Raw genomic sequence first — 7,197 nt, 5'->3', positions numbered from 1 at the left:
GCCCAGCTGCCGGCAGCGGCGACTCCCCCCACCGCCGCCGCATTGAACTATACCGGTGTCTGCATTAGTATAGAAGTTGAACCAAAGCAAATGCCAAAATTCTTAAGTGGATTCTATCACTGTGAACAAAAAAATCATACACCAATCAGATAGGAGAATGTATGCATATAAGATATGATTAATCAGAAGCTGTAAAGTGCATTTCTACAAGGACAGCTCCATGGTCTACTTCCATATTTTCACTTGCAGTACGATTAGAATATCACAATACTCCGAGCTCCTGCCCCACTGCTAAGCAGTTCAAATGCTTCATTGATTTTTTCCAGGGTTAACTTCTTGATAACCAAATGTTCCAGATTGTTCCTTTTGTTCATATAATCTGTAACCAGTTTTGGGATATCAGAACCCTTGTAGCCTCCAAATATAGAAAAGCAACACCATTTCCACAGTAAGTACACTGGAGAGCAGTCAGCATGGTTTCAGTGCGTCCTGCACATTCAACGGCAAAATCCACTCCTCCATTAATTAGCTCCGTAATGACCTCATGGATGGGTTTATCGTAAACCTTTGGGTTTAGGCACTCAGTGGCTCCCAGTTGTAAGGCTTTTGGATACTTATCCTTATGTGAACCTACTCCAATGATTCGTGTAGCGCTTGCATCCTTGCATCCTACAATTGCTGAACAACCAACTCCTCGCAAGCCAAAAACAGCACAACTAGAGCGCTTGGTCACCTTAGCAGTGTTGACAGCTGCACCATATCCAGTAGCAAATCCACAGCCTATAAGACAAACTTCAACAAGGGCACGGGCATCCACTTTGGCAACGCAAATGTCAGACACCACAGTGTATTCAGTAAATGTACTTGTGCATGCGTAATGTTAAATCTGTCATGATCTCAGTGCGGGTTTGACTCGCACACGTGGGGTTAATGTTTGGAACCATTGCTGATGACTGGCATTTCTGGGGTTAATGGTTGTGATCCCGGTGCAGGCTTACCTGCACAACTGGGGCTATGATTGTGGCCTCTCCCTGGTTCTGGGAGAGACTTCTTATAGCCTCAGGACGCTCCCATCCCCGTCAGTTATACTTTCGCCCTTGGTATTGTGTGGTGACCCCTGAGTGTGTTTGTGCTGTGCTCTGGTTGCTTGATTATTTGTGTATGACTCGATCTGTTCTCTGGATATTGCTTTGGATTCTCCTTGGTACCTTCTATGTCTGTTTGCTTTTTGACTTCTGCTTGGCTCTGACTATCTGCTCTGTCTCATCCTTGGTACGTTACGGCTATCTCTGTGTATGGACCCCATTTTGCCTGACTCTGAGTAATTCTGTATAGTGTCTTTCCATCTCACTAAGCAGAACGCTAAGCCCCGCCCCCTTGCAGTCACATGACCGTAGGTCCCGTGTCTGCTTGCTAAACTTCAGCATCCAACAGGTCCTGTGCATCGGTACATTCTGGCTGTACCTGACCCCGGTACCCCTACATTGCGGGTGAGTCCCTGCTCAGCGGAGGCTGACAGGATCCTGACACTCAGGACATGCGCACTGGCTCAGTGAGAAAGTACAGTGCGGTGCTCCTGACATTATAACTGACCGTTAAGTTTTGTTTTTTTGTTTTTTTTTCTCTCTGCTGAGAAATATGGATCCCATACAATCTCTTGCTGAGCAAATGAAATATCTGAGTCAGATGTTTCAGGGTTTATCTCTGGAGCAGCAAGCTCTGGCTCGTTCTCAGCAGCAGGTTTCTGAGACAGTGTGGGGGGCTTTAGCTGCTGGGTCTCCGGGGGCTGGGGCAAGTGATGTTGTTTTGGTGTCCCCAGAACCAGCTGTTAAACTGCCTGATTTATTTTCTGGGAACAAAAAGAAGTTCATGGTCTTCATGGAGGGGTGCAAACTCTTCTTTAGTTTGAGGCCACGTTCCTTTGGGGACGAAAGTCAGAAGGTTGGGGTCATTATGTCTCTGTTAAGAGGGTCCCCACAAGCTTGGGCTTTCTCCCTTCCTCCCACTGCCCCTGAGAGAGTGTCTGTGAATGCGTTTTTTGAGGCCCTCGGGCACATATATGATGAGCCTGACCGAGTGCGATTGGCAGAGGACATGGTGATGAGCGTCTGTCAGGGGAAACACTCGGCTGAGTGGTTTTGTACAGAATTCCGCCACTGGGCCGCAGAGGTCTCTTGGGACGACGACGCACTCTGAGGACTCTTTTGCGGAGGCTTGTCCGAGCGGTTACAGGATGCCTTGGCATTACATCCCCCACCTAACTCACTCGAGGATGCCATGACCCAGGCCGTCCGGATGGACTGCAGGCTGCGGGCCAGGGAGGTGATGCAGGCGGAGACTCCATTGTTCCCTAGTGGAAAAGAGACTGTTTCTGTACCCATGGACGTAGGGACTCTCTCCCTGAAGGAAAAAGAGAGGCAACGCCGGAGAGAAAAGCAGTTATGCTTCTACTGTGGTAAAACGGGACAATGGACAAGGGAGTGTCCTCATTGTCCATCCTCAACCCGGTCGACGGGAAACGACTAGGTCTGGGTAGTCAGCGGGGAGACAACTCAGACCCTGAGGTACCCTTTTCCTCGTTTTCTAAGGTGTTGCTTCATGTGGAACTGTTAGTGGACGATTGTTGTTTTCCCTCTACAGCTTTTGTGGACAGCGGATCATCCATCAATCTCATTGACTCCTATTTGGTCACACGCTGTAAGATAGGGACAGTTAGACTTAAGTTTCCGATCAAAGTGGTGGCCATTGACTCCTCCCCCTTCACTAAAGAGGGAATTCTCTTTACGTCTGACTTGTTTTCACTCAAAATGGGCGCTACCCATGTGGAAAAATTAAGTTGTTTTGTTCTGGACAATCTACCAGCAGGATTGGTGTTGGGCATGCCCTGGTTACAACGCCATAACCCAGTCATTAACTGGAAAACGGGGGAGATTGTTCAGTGGGGGTTTAATGATTCGATGTTATGTGATAAGTCTGCACTATTGGTTGAACCTGTTAAATCTGTATCTGTGTCATCTGTCGAGCTGGAAAGTATTCCGGAGTACCTGAAAGAATTCGAAGATGTGTTCTCTGAAAGCGAGGCCGAGACGTTGCTGCCACATAGACCCTTTGACTGCTCTATCGAGTTAGTCCCGGGAGCTAAATTGCCTAAAGCCTGTCTGTTTACTTTATCGGGCCTTGAGCGCTTGGCTATGAAAGATTACATTGCTGAGAGTCTTCACAAAGGACACATACGCCCCTCAGTCTCACCTGTGGCGGCAGGGTTTTTTTTTTGTTAAGGAAAAAGATGGTGGTTTACGTCCCTGCCTCGATTTTCGTGAGCTGAACAAGATCACTGTACGAAATACGTACCCCCTTCCGTTGATTCCCGATTTGTGTAACCAACTTTCAGGGGCAAAATGGTTCTCCAAACTGGATCTTCGGGGGGCATATAATTTGATAAGGGTCCGGGATGGGGATGAATGGAAAACCGCGTTCCTCACGACCGAGGGACTGTTTGAAAATTTAGTCATGCCGTTTGGTGTTACCAATGCCCCAGCCATATTTCAGAATTTCATCAACGTGGTATTCTCGGATCTCATTTGTCATTTTGTTGTCATTTACTTAGACGATATTCTGATATACTCACACAACAGTCAATCTCATCTGAATCATGTACGAACCGTTCTCCAAAGACTGAGGGAAAATCATCTGTATGCCAAATTGGAGAAATGTGTGTTTTTTGTTCAAGAATTGTCTTTTTTGGGATTAATTGTGTCCTGTGAGGGTTTTCGCATGGACCCCAAGAAGGTGCAGGCCATTGCGGATTGGGTGCAACCCCGAGACCTTAAGGGTCTTCAGCGCTTCTTGGGGTTCGCCAATTATTACCGCATATTTATTCGGGGGTTTTCACAGGTGGTCAAACCACTCACAGATCTTACTTGTAAAGGTGCGGATGTGAGAATCTGGTCCTCGCTCGCAAAAGAGGCCTTTGCGACCCTGAAAAGAAGCTTTGTCTGCTCCTGTGTTAGTACAGCCAGATCCGTCCAAACCATTCGTCGTGGGGGTGAGGGCGGTGTTGTCCCAAGGGCCTGCCACTCTAACCAACCTCAGGCCATGTGCTTTCTTTTCCAATAAGTTCTCTGCTGCGGAAAGAAATTGCGACGTAGGCAATAGAGAGCATCTTGCGGTCAAATTGGCGTTTGAAGAATGGAGGCACTTTTTGGAGGGGGCCAGTCACCTGGTCACGGAGATCACGGATCACAAAAATTTGTCGTACATTGAGTCTGCTAAAAGACTAACGCCCAGACAGGCCCGTTGGTCACTTTTTTTTTCCCGTTTTCAGTTTACGATTACATTTCGTCCAGGGTCTAAGAATGTCAAGGCTGACGCCTTATCACGCAGTTTTCAGCCGGTGTCGCCCCCTGAGCCACCGTCCTCCATTCTTCACCCTGGGGTTGTGATAGCAGAGGTCTCATCGCAGGCCCCAACGGCCAAGCCGGAGAGGAAGTTGTTTGTCCCAGAGCAACTTCGCCTGAAACTCTTGCAGGAGTTCCATGAATCCAAGCTGAGTGCTCACCCTGGTATTTCAGCCCACGTCTGGCGGTGACTAGGATGTTTTGGTGGCCTACCCTTGGTTCGGACATAAAAAAATCTCATAGCCGGCCGGCAGGGGAGCTGATACCCTTGGCAGTGCCCGAAAGACCATGGACTCACTTATCCATGGATTTTGTTACCAATCTTCCTCCATCTAAGGGTAATACAGTGGTATGGGTAGTGGTGGACAGGTTTTCTAAGCAGGCTCATTTCGTACCCCTGTCCGCACTACCGTCAGCTGAGACGTTGTCCAGGTTGTTTGTGCAGCATGTGATCCAGTTGCATGGGGTACCCCTGAATGTGGTGTCTGATCGTGGTGTGCAGTTTGTGGCTAAGTTTTGGCGTGCTTTCTGTCCTTTTCGTCTGCATACCATCCTGAGAGCAATGGTCAGACGGAGCGCACTAACCAGTCCCTGGAACAGATCCTCAGGTGTCTAACCTCTGCTAGACAGAATGACTGGTGCGATGCACTACCATTGGCTGAATTTGCCTTCAATAGTCGGGTGAGTCAATCCACGGGTATGACTCCTTTTTTGATCAATTATGGGTTCTGTCCTCATTTTGGTGAGTTTTCTCGTCTGGACTCGGGCTTTCCCGGGGCTGAGGGCTCTGTTCAGCGATTACAGAATACGTGGGCAGAAGTTCAGCGGAGTATAGCTAGGTCTCAGGGCAGGTATAAGTTTTTTGCGGACAGGAAACGAACACCAGGGTCTACGTTTCAAGTTGGAGACAAGGTTTGGCTCTCCACGTGAAACATTAAGTTGAAGGTTCCTTCAGCCAAGTTGGGGCCCAAATTCATTGACCCATACAAGATTGTGGAAAAAATCAATCCAGTGGCGTATAGGCTGTGCCTTCCACCCTCTTTCAAGATCCCTAACGTCTTCCACAAATCTCTACTGAAACCTTTTGAAGCAGTCCGGGGAGACTCCGAGTCTGCTGCTCCTCCTGTTTTGGTCGAGGGGCAGGTGGAGTACGAGGTTGGTCATATCGTAGATTCCAGGTTGGTACGGCGGTCGGTACAGTACCTGGTTCATTGGAAGGAGTATGGATCGGAAGACAGGTCCTGGGTACCGGCCCGGTTGATGCATGCTGATCGCCTGGTGCGGGCTTTCCATGCTAAGTACCCGGGCAAGCCTGGGGGTCCAAAGGCCCCCCGTTGAGAGGGGGGTACTGTCATGATCTCAGTGTTGGTTTGACTCACACACGTGGGGTTAATGTCTGGAATCAGTGCTGATGACTGGCATTTCTGGGGTTAAAGGTTGTGATCCCGGTGCAGGCTTACCTGCACGCCTGGGGCTATGATTGTGGCCTCTCCCTGGTTCTGGGAGAGGCTTCATATAGCCTCAGGACGCTCCCATCCCTGTCAGTTATACTCTTGCCCTTGGTATTGTGTGGTGACCCCTGAGTGTGTTTTTGCTGTGTTCTGGTTGCTTGATTATCTGTGTATGACTCGGTCTGTTCTCTGGATATTGCTTTGGATTCTCCTTGGTACCTTCTATGTCTGTTTGGTTTTGACTTCTGCTTGGCTCTGACTATCCGCTCGGTCTCATCCTTGGTACGTTACAGCTATCTCTGTGTATGGACCCCGTTTTGCCTGACTCTGAGTAATTCTGTATAGTGTCTTTCCATCTCACTAAGCAGGATGCTAAGCCCCGCCCCCTTGCAGTCACATGACCGTAGGTCCCGTGTCTGCTTGCTAAACTTCAGCATCCACAGGTCCTGTGCATCGGTACTTTCTGGCTGTACCTGACCCCGGTACCCCTACATTGCGGGTGAGTCCCTGCTCAGCGGAGGCTGAACGCCGGCGCTTACAGGATCCTGACACTCAGGACACGCGCACTTGCCTTTACAGGTAAATCTGCTTGTACCATCATCCATCAGTCCTGATTGAGCTCCAAATGCAAACTCTAATTTTTTGCAGATGTTACTGTGTGGGCCATCACAAGCTCTGCACGATTTATTCTGACTTCATGAGCCTTTGGAGGAGCTACTTCAATATCTTCAATGCTGAGGGGCTTGCATGGTTCCCAGGCAATAGCGGCCTTGCATTTAATGGCCTTTCCTGCGATGCTCATGGTGGTTCCGGTTCAACGCAATGATGGAGGAGAGAGCGTCAGCTGATGCCTCCTCTCCCATCATTTCCCTCTGCCTCTGACACTGCGGGCGTGTGATAACGTCATCGCGCACTCACTGTGTGCCAGGCAGTGCAGCCGTTGAGACAGGAGCCCCCTGAGGAAGCGACGAAATATCAAGCGAAACGTGCGTTGGGGAACGTGGTCACAGCACGGGCAGTCATTATGGGTAATTAACCTCTTCATTCTTTACTTAGTCATGTAGCGGTCTTTGCATGCGTATACATATATATTTATTGTTGATGAAAACAAACAAAAGCCAGCTCACCAAATGTAGACCGCAGACCTCGGAGCTCCGTCTGGACTGACGTGTGATCAATAGGAAAAAGCAATTAGTTCCAGCTGCGTGTAAAAAAATTTCTTCTTTATTTCAACATTAAAATTATGTCATCTTCATAGTATGCCATACACACGGACACGGCAACGCGTTTCGATCTGTAAGATCTTTGGCTCTGACAAAGATCTTACAGATCGAAACGCGTTGCCGTGT

At 48.8% G+C, this 7,197-nt stretch overlaps 1 pseudogene; it reads right to left on the bottom strand.

Moving 5' to 3' along the window:
* Positions 1-254: 254 nt before the first annotated feature.
* On the bottom strand, positions 255-871 carry LOC141088154 (NADP-dependent alcohol dehydrogenase-like; annotated as a pseudogene).
* Positions 872-7,197: the final 6,326 nt, after the last annotated feature.

This window comes from Dendrobates tinctorius, unplaced genomic scaffold (genome assembly GCF_039654945.1).
Source record: "Dendrobates tinctorius isolate UK_male_01 unplaced genomic scaffold, ASM3965494v1 ptg000038l, whole genome shotgun sequence".
Lineage (NCBI taxonomy): Eukaryota > Metazoa > Chordata > Amphibia > Anura > Dendrobatidae > Dendrobates > Dendrobates tinctorius.
Note: the sequence above shows the minus strand (reverse complement) of the source record. Positions and strands in the feature narration are given on the sequence as shown.